Genomic DNA, 17,877 nt, shown 5'->3' on the forward strand with positions numbered 1-17,877 from the left:
CTTCAAATTTACATATACACAGAGACAGGTTGTTAAGACTGAAGGAGCATACAGGAAATTTTTTCATTCTACATGCAAACATACCACAAGTTAAATTAGATATTAACGACAAAGAATCTCAAATGGCTTTTTAGAAGAAAGCAGGTCTGACTTAAGTCGGAAAGGCAAATATAAATTAAAGAGGCTGACATGAGATGGTGCGGAGGATAGTTCTGGCTAGCTAAGCACAGGAAGTAACATATGAAAAGTCAAAAGAGATAGGAGGCATGTTTAGGAAACCGAAAATACAATCTATCTTGCTGCAACTCCTGAATAGAAGTTCTTAAACTCAGGTCTTCAAAAATCCTGTTACAGGGCCGGGGATGTGGCTCAGTGTAGCCACAACTGCCTGGCAAGCTCAAGGTCCCAAGTTTGATCCCCAGTACTGAAAAAAAAAAACCTGTTATAAACACAATTGTGTCAATAGGAAAACTATTAGATTTGTAGTGACAAAGTAATTTTTCATCAATTTAAAGCTTTAAAAGTTTTTAAAAAAAGAAATTAATAATGATTATTTTTAGGAAATGGACCAGGATTGCTATTCTCCTTCTAATTGTGTCACTGGAATTTTTAACAATAAATGTCTTTTGTAATTGAAAACATTAAAATAAGTTTTAAAATGTAGTAGGCACAGTACAAGCTGTTATGTAATTGGCTAATCAATCATATTGTTTATAATTTGAGATCAAAACACTGATGGCTGGGCCAACAATCTTGAAGATGTATGATGATTTTGCAGAGGGCAAGGAACACATTATTAAAGGCTTTTATTTTATACTGAAGAATAACTTTGTTACAGTCCAAAACACAATGGAAATCTGCCTGCTTGTTTTAGACAAGGAAACATTATTAACTTTATATTGGCATGCAGATATATTTAAATAGGAAGCAATACTATCCCAAGCTGCTTACATACACACCTTTGCCCTTGATAAGCAAATACCACCAAATATGAATACTGTTATAAAGTAAATGAAACATTTCCTGAATACCAACTCTTGACAGAACCACTGTATTTAATTTTAAAATTATGCAAGCTGTGATTCTCTACCCCTCAATATTTTTATATTTATATATGCAATGAGGTCCTTCAAAATACCCTTCCTTATGTGTTACTTAGGGATCTTTCCAAATCCCTGTCATGTTTCTTTAGTGCTGTTCTCTCTCCTAGTTAAGGAGAATATGAACTTCCACTTACAGGCATACATACAAAGCATCTTAACAAACCTATAGAACTAGGAGGGGAGGTGCTTGCTTATAGCTGCTGCTATAAAAAGTAAAGATCTGTCCAGAAAGAAATGTTGTTGGGTCCTCCTCTGTCTTCATCTATTACAATATGGATACTGTATCTGGCTAACTCACAGGACACCCAGTCATTCTTTCTGGCTCCAGCATTCTAATCTTTCATGACAAAATACTTAGTTCTTTTTAATTATAGCTATACACACAACTAAGTGCCAAAATGCTTTTGGTGCCAAAAGGGCATCACTATGTCATTATTAACAAGTTAAATTGCGTTTTTATTTAAAAATAAGCACACTGACCTTGATAAAATTGCAGTTCATTAGAATGCTCCCTTTTAAAAATACCAAAAAAAAAAAAAAAAAGACCCTACATAAACAAACTACCTAAGAAAAGACACTCAAAAAGCCTGGCAAATAGGCAGCCCACTGCATAGGCTGTGGCTGACACCTACTGGTGTTCTATAATATTCTCTGCTTTCTAATACCACACTTTTAGCCATGTAGCTCAATATTATATGGAAATTCTATATATTTTCATTTTTATGCTTCTATAAATTTAGGTATAGTGATAGATTAAGCAACTATAAGTTGATGTCAAAATTTTTGTTACTCTGTAGGGAACTGAGCTTGATATTCAATTACGAATGGCACTCAAGCTAGTTTATTCTCATCTAGAAGATTTACAAGTTATTCAGTTTTTAAATCTTTTGAAATTTAAAATCCTTATAAAAGCAACGGGCTTAAAGTGCTTCTCAAATCTCTTATTACTGTTATTTCCTTCTTTTCTTTTTCAGAGTTTTTGACATAGAAAAGTTTCAAAAGACAACCTGTATCCAAATTCCTGGAGCATAAATATCTATTAAACTACTTAAAATTATTTTTCTAAACTGAGTCACAGATTCTCTTCATTAACTCTTACACATATTATCATTCAGCTGAACAATTTTTCTTGTTACAGTCTACTGCAAAAGTAGTATGCTAATTCTGCTTGCAAAAGTAGACTTTAGCAAACACACTTAGTATAAAACTTACCTCAAATTTTTCAATCAATGATGCTTTACCATACACTTTTAAATTCTCCTTAAATGAAAACAAACTCTATGCTGTTACAAGCCACAAGTAATCACAGTTCAACAAAACCTGTACCATTTTGGCCTCTAACAACCCATTTCAAAAAGTCACATATTAAAAAGCATTTTGGAATTGACTTTTTCTGCCTTTCCTCCTCCACCCCTTGAAGTCCTTGCACAGGAAAAGATCAACAAGGAAGAACAAGAGCAGCTTCTCTTTCTCAAATCACAGCGGCTACAGCATTTTTAACAGGTCAAGTAACAAATTACAAACTTCAAAGACAGGAACCTTGGGTGGAAGGTGCGGCAAACGCTGAGCTGAATGGACTGTGTGGCCCAGTGTCCTCCCGGCGTTCTAGCATGGAATTCCGCGGGTGATGGAAAGGGCGTGTGACGCAGTAGCTGTCACCTAGGACGGCAGTCTGATTCACACTCGATGCCCCTGCTACCAGACCACGGGCTGAGCCCACCTGGCCTCAGTTTCCCCTCTTCTGAGAAGGAGGAGCCATGCTGTCCGGTCTCTGGCTCCTCTGCAGGCACCTCAGCTCTACCCTGGCGTCCCTGATCAGAGCGCGCAGCTTCACTCCCTCAGCGCGGGCCGCCGGGTGCAGCCCAGGGCTCCTGGCCGTCACCCCCAGAAAACTGCTAGCCACCGCGGCCTCCTCGGGGGCCTCCTCGGTTGCGCCAGAACTTTCACCCCGACGCCGAGACTGCGATAAACTGCCAGATCAACCTGGAACTGTACGCGTCCTATGTGTACTTATCCATGGCCTACTACTTTTCCCGGGATGACGTGGCCTTGAACAACTTCTCCAGGTATTTCCTTCGCCAGTCCCTGGAGGAGAGAGAGCACGCAGAGAAGCTGATGTGGCTACAGAACCAGCGAGGCGGCCGGATCTGCCTACAGGACGTCAAGAAACCTGGCCAGGACGACTGGGAAAGCGGGCTGCATGCCATGAAGTGTGCCCTGGTCTTGGAAAAGAATGTGAACCAGTCCTTGCTAGAATTGCATACTCTGGCTTCGGGCAAAGATGACCCCCATTTGTGTGACTTTCTGGAAACCCATTTCCTTCATGAGCAGGTGAAGTCTATCAAAGAACTAGGCGACCACGTGCACAATTTAGTTACCATGGGAGCCCCGGATTCTGGCCTAGCCGAGTACCTTTTCGACAAACATACCCTTGGAAATGAAAACAAGCAGAAGTAAGCCACAGGCTGCCTTTCCCACAGCTCAGAGGGGCCTGAGACCTGGAGTCAAGTGTCTCCTGTTTCTTCCCTTTAAAACCTTCCATCTTTACACTTTTCTCCTGTTATGTTCTTCCTCCAGTAAAGTAATATTTAGAGAAAACATACTGAGCCCGTGTTAACAATGGCTTTCTGCCAGCATCAAGCTACTAATCTTTTCCCGGGCTGAAAGATAGCTCAAGATACTATAGTAATGAAAAAAAAGTACAAAAAAAAAAAGTGCTCATATATTACCAAATACCAATTACCACATATTATACCTATGAACACACTCTAAAATTCCATGACTTTTAGTTAACCAGTGCCTGCTATTTTCAATATCCAAAAGGCTAAAGTGAGAAAGCATGTATGATATCTATAAAAAAAAAAAAGACAAATAACTGTGAGACAAAGTGCTGTAAAAATTTACTTGTAAAATTCTATGGCAACCTTTACCTTTTCTCAGTGTGTTCAATGAAATAGCCATGTCTGGCAATCATCTAATTTTTAAAGACTTCATAATCAAATAAATTGGGGATAAGTTTTACCAGGTATCAGTGATGGTATTGGAGAGTCAGTGTGTATTACTATTTTAAGGGCTCTGAGAAGTGTTGGGATTAAAAATAAACAAAAAGCTTAAATTATTTTTGTTTAGCTCAATGTTTCCCAAATATATGCAATCATAGATAGTTTTTGCCTTTAAAATATGAGGGTAATATGACAAAGCAGGTCTGTTTGGTTCCAGACTATATATACTTTCCAGTGGGCTACATAGTCTCCCTCTTGGCATACTCAAAAGAGTAAAAAATACTGAATAAAACTCCTTTCTATCACCTTTAGGGACAGATGTTCCCTTTAGAGAGGGCAGATGTGAAGTGAGGAAAGGAATATTTAGTGAACAGGCATTGGGCTAGACTAGAGCTCTGAGTGGTTGGAAAGATGGGCTGGGGGCACAGTATGTAGGACAGAAGTCCGTCTTCAAGGGCTTCCAACAGAAGACTGCTATGCTAAAAGCTGAGCAATCAGAAGCATCTTAATCTGGTTGCATAGAATTATAATCTGAAAATAACCCAAATATCTATGGTTGGTTAGGGAGCTTTGAGACACAGATGCCAAGTTGAGATTAAGTGTACAAGAAATTAGGGGAAATTGAAAGGCCTCAGAGAAAATGGGAAAGGAGCTAAAGGAAAAATAAAAAAAAAATTTAAAAAGCAAAGAAAGCCTTTATATTTCATGGAAAGCTGGTGCCCAGGGAAGGGAGAAAGAAAAGTTGTGCATAGTTCTATGGAAATTGTATAAGTCTTTCAATGAAATCTCCAGCCAAAGTCAGTAGTCAGAGGAATCTCAAATCTCCTAGAAATGGGCCTGATGAAGTGCCTTGCCTGTATCTAAGGTACCTAATTAAGTACCTTTCTCTGAAAGGGACCCACAGTAAGTGTGAACTTTCAACAAACTAATGAATCAATCTGAGAACCTAACAGCTGGGGCCTTTGGCAAATTTTATTCCCTACAGTCCGAGATCTGAACAGTACATGCCTACACTGTACAACTTCAAAAGTATGTTTTAGGTAAAAACACTATACATAGAACAACATTGCAGCTCATGTTAAACACAGTTTTGTCAAACATTATGATGTAGATAGGAATTCACAATATAATTTTTTTTTGGTATTGGGGATCGAGCTTGGGTCCTTCTGCTTGCAAGGCAGGTGGTGGAACCACTGAGCTAAATCCTTGGCCCCTACAATATAATTTTTAAGGCAAGGAGCATTACAAGACAAAGTTATATTATATAATTATATATATATATAAAGACAGACCTACAGAGAAAATTATTTAACATATATGTAATAAAATAATTCATAGTATGTATACCAAGAAATTTAACTAGACAATCTCAAATAATGAGAATATGGTCAGTATTTTTTGAATTACTTGTCTTTTTAAAATAAATCTCTTATCATGGGAAGCCATTATTATCTTAAAAAGAAAAGAAAAGCACACACACACACACACAAAATATATATATATAAAGGATTGAATTATGGTAAAACCAATGTGAATGGAAACAAATAAATGCTAGTGAGAGTTGAGAGGCAGAATCATTTAAATTTTGTGATCATTTGAGTGGAAGAAAGTACAAAAATGAGTTATGGGAAAAGAACGATGTCTTAGTTACTTTTCTCATTGCTGGGACAAAATACCTGACACTCAAAATTAAAGGAGGAATGGTTTATTTACAAGTATAGCCTCTTAGGTAATATTGATCCAATGAGGAAGAAGGTCATGTAGCAAGTGTACATGAAAAGAACAAAGACCTTTTTAGGAAGGGATGGATCAGGAGGTATAATCTTTAATTTATTGCTTATCCCTCAGGGAAACATGTAGAGCTGCTCATTCCATCTTTATCTTAAGGTCTGGCCTTTGACAGATGCACTTCCAGCTATAGTTGTAATGTGTTGTCATCTTCTACACTGACTCATTGCCATTGTGATATAAGCTCTCAACATTTCCTGCATTATTACATTTTACATCATACTCTTAACAAGTGTAATTGCTTCCATACTTGACTGCCTTAATTAATTTCCCATAAAGTGGCCAGAGTGTTTCTCTTTAGCTGTAAGTCTGACCTTATTATGTCTCAAAAATCTTTGATTGGGCCAGGGATTTAGCTCAATGCTTCCACTGCTGCCTCCCAAGTACAAGGACCCGAGTTCAATCCCTGGAACAACAAAAAAAATCTTTGATTGTTTCTCTTCTAATTTGGAGGAAAAGTGTGGTGACCCAGTGGCTTAATAGATAAGGCATCAGCCTCCAAAGTAATCTGAAGGAAAAGTCAATGGAAATATCCTTATTATGACTCAAAAGGCCATCTGTGGGTCCCTGATATCTCTTTGACTGGATGTGGTTTGTGCGTATATCACACTGGAGATATCACCATCTCTCAATGTTGAGACCATCTGTTTTATCTCTTTCTGATGACAGAGAGGGGAGAGAGAGAGGTGGGGGGGGATAAAAAAAAATAAAAGAGAAAAGAAAAAGAGAGGAGAGAATATATTTTGTTCACTATACTCCACTCATATTTGTGTAAGTTTGATGCATTTTTGGTTTGTCTATGCTTTCTTCTCTCCCTAGAAGGTAAGATCTGAGGAGCTGACCCTTTGTTCACAACTATTTCCATACAAGTACCTGCCTCCTAGCAGATTCACAATGAAAATGAATGAAAGAGTGAGTGAAAAATAAAAATAAAAAGCCTTTATTGAAAAAAAAAAAGCATTTTGGCTCTTACAGCAGTTATAAAAAGAATCAGTAAAATGAATTTGAACCCTTATCTAAGACCATGTAAAAAAGTACCTTCAGCATCCCTACCAGAAATCTAAAAGCAGCGGGTCTCTTCAATCATGGACTGGAAGCTTGAAAACCATAAGCCAAAATAACTTTTCCTCTTTATAAGTTGATTACCTCAGGTGCTTGTTATAGCAGTGGAAAGCTAATGAAAACAATATACAAACAGCCAACAAACGCATGAAAAGATGCTCAACATCATCAGTATTGGGGAATTACAAGATCAAAATCATAATGAAGTACCACTTCCTACCTATTAGAATAGCTATAGCAATAAACAATGGAAAATATAAGTGTTGGGATGAATATGGAAAAACTGGAACTCCTGTACATTCCCAGTGGTAATATATACAATGGCTCAGCCACTGGAGAACACAGTTAAATATAGAATTATTCTATGACCTTACAATTTCTCTCCTACGCATATTGCCAAGATAATTGAAAACAGATCCGCAAACATGTACAGGTACACATATGCTCACAGCAGCACTATCTACATAGCCTACAGGTAGAAACAGCCCAAATGTCCATCCATGGATGATGAATGGATACACAAAATGGTACCATACCCACACAAGACAATACGAAGTGCTGACACATGATAAAGTATGATTTGGAGGAATCTTTGAAGACACAAAACCCTTCTACATGAAAGAAGCCAGACACACAAAATCACAGGCTGTATGACTCCATTTGTGAACTATTCAGAACAGATAAATCCCAAGCAAGAGAAAACGGGTGGTGGTTGCCAGGACTGAGGGTGGGCTTAGGGGAGGGAGGAGAGGAGACAGAAACCGATGCCCAAATGTTTGGTGTTGTAGTGATGGAAGTGTCCAGAAGTACATAGAGACGGGGAACAACACTGTGAGTACAGAAAATCCTGCAGAATTGTTCACTTCAAAATGATTAACTTTCCATTACGTTAGTTTGACCTCTGAATTATTTTTTTAAACTTTTACCAAAAATAGGTCAATGAAGCTTTGGTAATAAAAAAATTATTTCATTCACCACACTCTGAACAAGCTTTCTAGTTGGGTCAGTAACTTGATGTCACTGCTTCTGAGCCAGGTGGTTACAGCATGAGTTAAATACCATGTGTTTATGAAAACAACTGCAGCAGACCTCTTTCTTCCACCAATCTCTGCCTACTCCTCCTCCAGTAATTCTCTCCATTTCTACATATGTAATAAAGCAGTATTTATCAACAAGGAATCAGAAATGCCAGCAGCCTGATCACCAAGAAATCAACCAGTAACAAATGCTGGCAGGGCTGTGGGGAGAAAGGAACCCTGCTCCACGGCTGGTGGGAGTGCAGACTGGTGCAACCACTGTGGAAATCAGTGTGGTGATTCCTCAAAAAACTAAAACTAGAGGTTCCATTTGGCTCAGCGATTCCCCTTCTAGGTATCTTCTCAAAAGAATTAAAAGCATCATACCCAGTGATATATGATGCCTATGTTTATAGCAACACAGTTTATAATAGCTAAATCTTGGAAATAGCCCAAATGCCCATCAATGGATAAATGAATAAAGAAAATGTGATTTTTATATACAATGGAGTACTACTCTGCCATAAAGAAGGACAAACTTGAGGCATTTTTAGGTAAATGGATGCACTTTGAGAACATAATTTTAAGTGAAATAAATTGGACACGCGTGCTTAGATACGGCATTGTTTCACTTGTGTGAGAAACCCAAAGAGTAAATAAGGAGCAAAATGGAGGACAGATATTGGGAAGTAGGAAGAAAATGTTCAAATGGGAAGGAGAGCAAGGGAGGGGGGCAGGGAAAGTAAAGAAGAGAATAGGGATTTAAAAAAAAGAATGGAAGGAAAACTATAAATAAAACTTTATAAATAGGGAGGGGAAGAAAGGTTGAAGGGAGGGAGGGAAACGAGAAAAAAAGAATTGAGATATATTATGTACAGGTTCAAATTGCCTATGGTGAATGTGATCATTATGTATGACAGAAATGTACCAACAAATATTAATTTTTAAAAAAATGCTAGCAGCCTGTTGCAATCAGAGAGAATGGGCACAACCCTTCTTCTGTAGTAGCATAAAAGGCCTCTAAAGTCCTCACTAGAATTTGCTCACTGATGTCCTCTGCCATTGCCATTTTTATCTCCTTACTTACTTTTCCATTAACTACTAATTTTCCTTTATTTCTCTCTGCCATAATGGAAATGTTGTCTTATCTCTGCAGTCAAATATGGCAGCCACTGGCCACATGTGGTCCATAAGCACTTAAAATGTAACTAGGTGACTGAGAACATGAATTTTTAATATTATCTCACTTCAACTGCCACATGTGGCCCATAGCTATCATATTAGAGAGTACAGAATTTACGTCTTTATGCCCACTGCCAATTGTTCTTGTGAACTCAGCTCTTTTATTCTTTGGGGTTTTTTTGTTTTGCCCTGCTAGGGTTCAAACACAAGACCTTATGCATGCTAAGCAAACTCTCTACCACTGAGCTGTATCCTCAACCCAAACTCAGTTCTTTTACATATGAAGCATAAAAAAGAACAACTACTTAACTGCAAGATAAATTTTTATATTATTTTCTGAGAAATAAACTAAGCATTTGCTTAGTATTTATAGGTTTTAAAACTGTCATCTTAAGAAATGTAAGCTTTAACTTTTTAAGTATCTTCAAAACTGCAAATGTTTTATTGCCAAAAATGAAAAACTTAAAGACTGACATTTTTAACTTAACAAAATCTTATAAAAAATGTGCTCAGGGCTGGGGATTTAGCTCAATGGTTCTGGTGCCTGGCTTGCAAATGCAAGGTCCCCAGTTTGATGCCCAGTACCAAAGAAACAAAACAAAACCAAAACAATGTGCTCAAATTTTAAGAGTATATATCTAGTGCATTTATAAAAAGTAATGTACATCTGAATTTGATAACAATTTGACTACTAAGAAAAAATTCTTTCCAAGAAGTAAAAACATTTTTAAAATGCTGAAAACCTTCTTGAAATATTAATCTTTTTGTTTGCTTGTTTGTTTTGCAGCACTGGGGATTGAACCAAAGGAGCACTGAACCACATCCCCAGTCTTTTTTATTCATTTATTTATATTCTGAAGCATGGTCTCACTAAGTTACCCAGGCTGGCTTCAAACTTGCAGTCCTACAAGAGGATTATAGGTATGCCCTATCTGCCCAGCCTTTTAAGTATTAATTTTAAAAATATTTTTAAAAGCTAAAGGTCACATAAATATCATAAACAAGGGTTGACGGTTAGAGAATCACTTGTGCTTATCTAGCTTTCTACTTTCTATTTTTAAAGAAAACCACTTAATACACATTCAAAAAGTATGATTTTATAGTTGGAATTCTCAAAGCAATAGAAAGATACACTCAAAAAAGAATAGTAAATACTTATCCCCATTGTTATGGCTTGTGTCTAGATTTCCCCTCAAAGCCTCATCATAAGTGGAGCTTTTCAGAGGTGGCTGGATCTTAAGAGTGTGTGACACTGGGATTAAGTGTGTGATGTTGGGATCAAGGGCATGTGATTACTAAATTAGTCCACTGATTGGTTTGGCATAGTTCTGGGTGTAGATAATGGGATGGCCCTTACTGGGTATGAGTGCTACCTGCCCTAAGGGTGGGTGGCTTGGATAGAATATAAGGGACAGAAAGAGGGCTGCTGTTGTCTCTGTCGCTTGCTGCTTGATACTTTGCTGCCTTCTGCTTACCATAAATTGTTTCTGCTCTGTGATGCCCCTCTGCCATCCCACTGTGCCTTGGAGCTAGCCAACTATGTACTGAAACCTCTGAAAACTGTGAGCCAAATAAATCTTTCCTCCTTTAACTTTGGGTGTCAGGTATTTTGTCTCAGCAATGAGAGAAAAGTAATCAAGACACTCATAAAATCAGGTAAACCACTTAAAAGTACACCAAGCCTACATAATTCTATAGTTTAATGACATAATTGGTTTTGGAGGGAGGGAGTGTATGTTTCAAGTTCAATGTCTGGTATTTTAAGTATCTCCACTTACGCAATGTAGACATAGATGCAGAAACTAGTGTCTCACTTTTAATACATAGGTACCTCATTATACCATAGTGAATGCTTGGAAATGAATCCAAACTTCTGGAAACACACAGATAGCAATGATATATGAGCCCTTTGCTTGCAAACTACCTTACACTTGCATAAGAACATGGTCTGGTGTAAGGGAAAACTACCTGTCCTCACCATGACTTTCTAAACGCTCCCTCCTAACTCTCCAGGTAGAAACAACAAATCACAAGAAGATCATCAACAATTGCCTGCTGTTTTGATTTAGATCTAGAATGTCCTCCAAACAGCTCACACACGTTCAGAGGTGGAGCTATTGGAAGGTGACTGGACCACAGAGGTGTGAACTGGAAGGGTCTATCTCCCTCCCCAGCTCCTCTCTTTGGTCTCTGCTTCCAGGCAGCCATGGGTTGAGCATCTTTTCCTCTGCCAGTCCCCTCTACCATCCTGTTCTGCCTTGGAGCCAGCTGCCCATGGTCTGAAACTATGACCCAAAATAAACCTCTCCTCCTTTAAGTTGTCAGTGTGAGGTATTTTGTCTCAGCATAGAGAAAGCTAAGACATTTACAGAAATAAAATGAAAGCCAGATTAATTGGGCAACAAATTAGCAGATTTTATTTTTGCTCTAACTGGCCATAAAAGGCACCTTATACTTATCTATTAACCTCTTCTAAGTTACTTTCCTTAAAAGGGAAAAACTGTCCAAATTAGTGACTCAGCTTCTTCCAGCTTTATAATTATATGGTTCAATAAACAGAATTAAATTATAGGTCAAATGTACATTTTCGTGAGAAATGAATCTTTCAGTTATGACATGTAAGAGGCTCACCTCAAGTTTAACTACTTACAAGGAACTACTTTCAGTTAAACAGTAATGATGAGAAAAACTTATAAATCTGAAAATTCTACAGGAAAGGAAGCTTTGATTTGTAATAAAACTCTTAACTTTCAGGTACATGTGTATTACCAAGACAGAACATATTTATAATGATTGTTTTTGAGGACTAACCATACCATGTTACACAGAAACATTAAAACACAAACAGATCATTGGATGCTTGATTATCTGACATACCTATTTCCCCATATTCAATGTAAGAAACAATTCAGATGTTTTTTTACATGCAGCTAGCTCAAGGACAGAGCCTGGTAATTATGGAAGCCCTGCACTCTAGCAACAATTAAATCTGCAAGGGTTCAACAACTGTGGGAAAATAAAAAAAGATCCTTGCCCTGGGATTCAAAATGAAGTAAACAAATAAAACTTAATTCTGTCTCCCTATTTCTCCTTAGAGTTCATCCACACTTAGATGTATGATTTTCTTACATCTTCTTAATTTAATGCTTTCCCCTCAAGTTGTTCCAACACTCATTTGATTCAGATCCTACTACAGATTATCTTTATCTGAAATTCTACAAAATCTGAAAACTTTGGAGAACTGACATGCTGTCACAAGTGGAAAATTCCATACCTGACTTCCCATGACAGGTTACAGTCAAAATGTAGGTGCACTAAAAATATTCCATTAAATTACCTCCAGGCTATGTGTAGAAAGTATATATGAAGCATAAATTTATCTCACATCTAGACATGGGTCCCCAACCCAAGATATTTCATTATATATAGCACATATCTGAAAATCTGAAAAAATTCAAAATCTGAAGATGCTTCAGATTCCAAGCATTTCAGATAAGGGACTCTTAAGCTGTATGATCAATTCCAAGAGGGAGGAGGTTATAAATTATGTGTAACTTCTCTAGGCATCAACCTCTCTCTCAATCTAGCCACAAGCTGCAAGGGAGCTAATGACGTCAATGCCGCATAAATGCTGGCATCACCATCCCAAATAAAAAAAAATTAGACCCTTTGATTAATAAAACCTCACAGCTGGATAAAACTTCAGTAGTACTACATTCCAACTATGTTACTTTAGTTTATTATTATTTAAAAATAAGTACTTATTGGAAAATATAATAAACCAAGCATAGGCACAGAGCCCTGTTTCTTTCAGGCCCCATCCCCACCTCCCAGCTTCCATTCACCCACAGCTATAGTCACTCTTAAGTTTGATGTAATTCTCTCAATGCCTGAGTTCATTTGTCTATAAAGTAGGGACAATAATAGTGCCTGCCTCATAGGACTGTCTTGAGAATTAAATAATATGTGTAAATTGCTTAGAACAATGCCTGGCATTTGGTAAAACTCAAATGATGCTGCTGCCATTAGATTTTAAACAATCCACTATTGGTGGACATTTAGGTTGTCTTAATTACTTTCTCATTGCTGGGACAAAATACCTGACACCCACAAGATAAAGGAAGAGTGGTTTATTTTGGCTCACAGTTTGTAGAGGTTTCAGTCCAAAGCTGGCTGGCTCCAAGGCAGGGTGGCATGGCAGAGGGACATGGGAGAGGAGAAACAGTCCATAGCACGGCAGGCAGGGACCGGAGCAGAATCAAGGAATGAGGAGGGATATATACCCCTCCAGGCCACACCCAGTGACCCGCCTCTTCACACCACTTTTCACCTCCCAACATCACATTCAGCTATAAACCCATCAGGGGACTAGTCAGTATCACTCATCTAGGATCCAGTCACCTCCCAAAGCCCCACCTATGAGCCCAGGAGGCTTTGGGGGACATCTAAATATAAGCCATAACGTAAGTTAAAACAAGTCTTCATCACATAAAATTCTGTGATGAACATCCTTGTTCACTTGACTCTTTTCTGTTGGGTAAATTCTTGCAAGTGAAAATGCTGATGCACATACACACTCATGTAAAATTTTATTAGAGAATGTCCAATCAACCATCAAAAACGTCAAGTAAATTTCCATTCTAATTGTGTGTGACAGGATCTTCTCATTGTATCCAACCTTGAGTATTGATAATCTTTTTGTTTTCAATATTGGGGACTGAACCCAAGAAGTCATGTATGCTAGGCATGCCAGTGGCTCTACCACTGATCCACCACTGACCTACAGCCCCAGCCCTTTTGTCTTCTGAGACGAGGCTGACTTCGAACTTGCATTCTTTCAGTCTCAGCCTTTTAAGTGGCTGGGATTACAGGTAGGTGTCACCATGCCTAGGGTATCAATAACCTTTAACACTATATATTAATCTTTTTAATCTCTGAGAATACAATAAGTAAAAATGACTAGCGTTTTGTTACTTTTTCTATTGGAAGCTGAACTTTTTACGTGTTTTTTTAGTATCTGTATTCTTTTCTTGTATCATTTGCTAGTTCATATTTGATGTGGATAACATGAATGCTTTCTTCCTGGCCAACAGGAAAGAACACCTGTGCCTCAGCCCCCAGCCCAACTCAGGAACATGATTAACAGACCACCTCTTTCCTACAACCTCAGAATATAATTTTTAAGTTAATTCTCCCTTGAAGCATAGATTAATTGCTTAATCAGAATCCATCTGCTCTTATTGCTTAATCACAACTAAACTCCCTCTTTCATTAAAATTCAGATGCCTCTTTTTTGTCCATTCATCATTGGAAGGGCTACTTTCTCCATTAAGAGAAACTGACAGATTCATAAGTGAATTTTGCTTTCAGAATGACATTTTTGTTTTCCTCCAAGTCTCTTGGGATCTTTATTTTATAAATGAGGCAAATGGAGTCCAAAGAGGGTAAGCACATAGAACCTGGGCTTGTTTCCTCTTGGTCCTGAGTTTTGCTACCAAACAATGAAACATTTCTACCTGTGATTGCAGCCCTCAAATGTTTCCAGGGCTAATTCCATCCCTTGAACTCCAGAGCTAAGAAGACCTGGTGATCGCTGCTTAAGATACGTGCTGTCTGCCTCTGACAAAGACTCAGCTACTGATCTTGGCTGCATCGTAGCACCCTCCCTTCTGTACAGGAGACCCTGTCATCAGCAGCAGTGACCATTCCATGATTAAAGTGTCCATCCACAATCACAGTATCCCAATACCCAGATACTTAATCATGTCCAATACACCAGGTCTTCAACACCAGTGGGTCCTTTGGCCCCTCTCCATCCTCTCTAATCATTCACCACTGCTTTCTTTCTTGCCCTCCAATCCAGCTCAGATTTCATATATCACCATTTTATTTACTCTCTTGCCAAAATCCTAAAACTTTTTAGTCTCTCTGTACTTGTACTGCATCTGCCTGGCAAAAACCTAAACCACTATGAATGTAATAATCCATCCTCTTCATACCTCAGACAGCTGAGGCCAGCAAGAGACAGCTCCCTAAACAAGCAGATAGTTCTACCACAAGCCTAGGCACTACACACTTGCTGAATAATGTCCAACAATCACATTGTCTTTCTCTAGCCTAAACGTATGACTCTTCAAAACAGTAATTTCAAGTCTGAAATCTCCTCAAACCAAGTAATCTTGAAAAGTCCATGAAAGTATGAATTTGTTTCATAATATTTTTATTGTCAGTGTTTTGAAAAGTGCTGGGTTCACAATAAGTACTCAACAAATCCATGTTGAATGAATACTGCTCTTCCCCCTAACCTCCTGCCAGTTACTCTTCAGTCACGCAAAAGAGATCATATTTTAAAAATCTTCCACTGATCTCTCTTCTATTCCGCTTATTTGTATGCACACACACACACACACACACACACACACACACACACACATATATATTCTCATATAAGAAAACCATGCAATATTTAAGCTTACATATCTGACTTACTTCACAGAAATCATTATGTTCTACTTCCCGAAATTACATATTCCACTGTTTCAAAAATATTTTCATATATATGCTAATTTGTTTCATTTACACTACTAGTTTATCTTTGTTCATTAAAAACAAACATTTGTGTTATTATGTGTTTCTTCTTTGTAAGAATTGTTTTGGTCTATGTCTTACACTCTGAGTAACTACTTTGAAGATAATGGTACACAGTGTATTAACTATTGTTATTCTCTTATTATTTTGTTATAAAATTTTGTTTTATTTTTCATAAAATAAAAAGAAATCTCCATAATAAAAAAAATCTTTTGCTATACAGAATTAAATTACATGTCCCACAAATGTTAGGCAGTAGGCCAGACATGAGGGATACAGAACTCAAGATATACAGTTCCACTTTTGAAGGCTCTCAGTCTAGAGCTCTTGAAGTCTTTATACAATTCTACTTTATATTCCTTTGTTTATTCATTTGGTAAATATGTGAATATCTGTTACATGACAAACACAAACCCTGTGTTACTCCTATGCACTTATTCATCTTGTAACTATCTCAAAGATCAGGGACTTAATAATTCTTGACTTTCATTTAAAATAATCATAGAAAAAAGTTTAGAATATTTTCTAAGGTTTGGAACCAAAATTATAACATTTCCTCCCTACTTCTGATTCACATATGAACTGTATAACTGGATTCTACAACAATCAGCTCTCATTATGTTTTGTAAAAGTTTAAAGGCTGCTTAGCTATACAAATAAAGAATAATAATAAAAAATAAAATTTTGCTTAAAGTATTTTAAAATATAAAAATGTATCTACCTTTTAACTTAGCAATCTTCCCTTAGACTATCCTAAATCCATGCCACATATATATAAAAATAGATGTGTATCTACTGGCTTACAGATTAATGGGATAATATCAAGTGAAAACATAAATTTTCAAAAAATATGTATAATATGATTCTATTTTTTTTAAAGAAAAATATAGAAAGAAATATAGAGTAGATAGTTGCATAAACCCAAGCACAGGAATGGGAGATGTTACAGCTTGAATATTTATGTCTATTCCCAAATTCATGTTGAGATCTTCATCCCCAAGGTGATGGAATAAGGAAATAGGGGCCTTTGGGAAGTGATTAGGTCATGAAGGAAGAGCTCTCCTGCATGGAGCTACTGTCCTTATGAAACAGGCTCAAGAGAGATGCCCTGTCGATTCCACCATGTGAGCACACAAAGAGAAGGTGCCATGTGTGAAGCAGGAAGCTGGTCCTCATTATACTCCAAATGTGCAAGCATCTTGGTACAGGAGTTCCAGTCTCCAGAACCGTGAGCAGTAAATTTTTGTCATTTATGAGCCACCCAATCCTCTGGATTGTCTGACATGTGGCATGATTAAATCAATTTTGGTGATGAAAAAGGATTATTTTTTTCCTGTGCTTCAGTTCTAACTAGGGCCAGTCCTCAAATTCTGAACATCTGACATACAATCACCCTACAAAGATGAGCCACTGTGCTCCACCAAGCAAGGTAAAGGTTGTACACTGGTGACTACTCTTCTCACCAAGAGGCTTCATATGGTGAGGGGTGGGGGAGAAAAGGAAGGAAATGTGGAGGAGAAGGCATTTCACAAAACGAAACGATGTTACCATGAAACAGTAAAACAACATAAAAATGACTGGCAGGTTCCCAAGCTTGTTTAAAAATATACCAAAAGTCCAATTAATCCACACTGTGTTTGAGACACTACATATTTCTAATAACGCCCCCTTTCCTTGGATAAAAAGTCAAATTCCAAAAACTAAATCTCCTATAGGAACTGTATTTTATCTTTAACACCAGAAAATATTCTAAAAGCTGTAGGGCCGGGGATTTAGCTCAGTGGTTCTGTGCCTGCCTCGCCAAGTGCAAGGTCCTGAGTTTGATCCCCAGTACCAAAAATAAATAAATAAATAAAAGATGTAAGAGTCACTAGTTCAGAGCAGTCTAGAACAAGTATTGTTTCATCTGCTTTCAAAAACTATGCAGTAAGCTGTCTTTATATCAGACACTATAAACAGAGATTGGGATGACTGCTCCTATTCTCACCATCTGTACAGCACTTTATAGTTTCTAAAGTTCTTTGATACACATGAATCAAATGTTTTAATTGCTAAGAGAAAGCAATTAAAATGAAATGCACTTTGTATCATAAACATGTGCAACCATTTAATCTTTGATGCTTAAAAAGGCAGCAT

At 37.5% G+C, this 17,877-nt stretch overlaps 1 protein-coding gene and 1 pseudogene across 7 annotated transcripts in view; one reads left to right on the forward strand and one right to left on the reverse strand.

Moving 5' to 3' along the window:
* The window catches only part of Lrrc28 (leucine rich repeat containing 28), a 118,577-nt gene that overhangs the window by 95,035 nt on the left and 5,665 nt on the right, over positions 1–17,877 (reverse strand). The window lies entirely within an intron of this gene.
* Positions 565–6,526, forward strand: LOC101707112 (ferritin heavy chain pseudogene; annotated as a pseudogene).

Source organism: Heterocephalus glaber, unplaced genomic scaffold, assembly GCF_053883595.1.
Source record: "Heterocephalus glaber isolate CG9 unplaced genomic scaffold, H.glaber_assembly_v1.0 deba00001531, whole genome shotgun sequence".
Lineage (NCBI taxonomy): Eukaryota > Metazoa > Chordata > Mammalia > Rodentia > Bathyergidae > Heterocephalus > Heterocephalus glaber.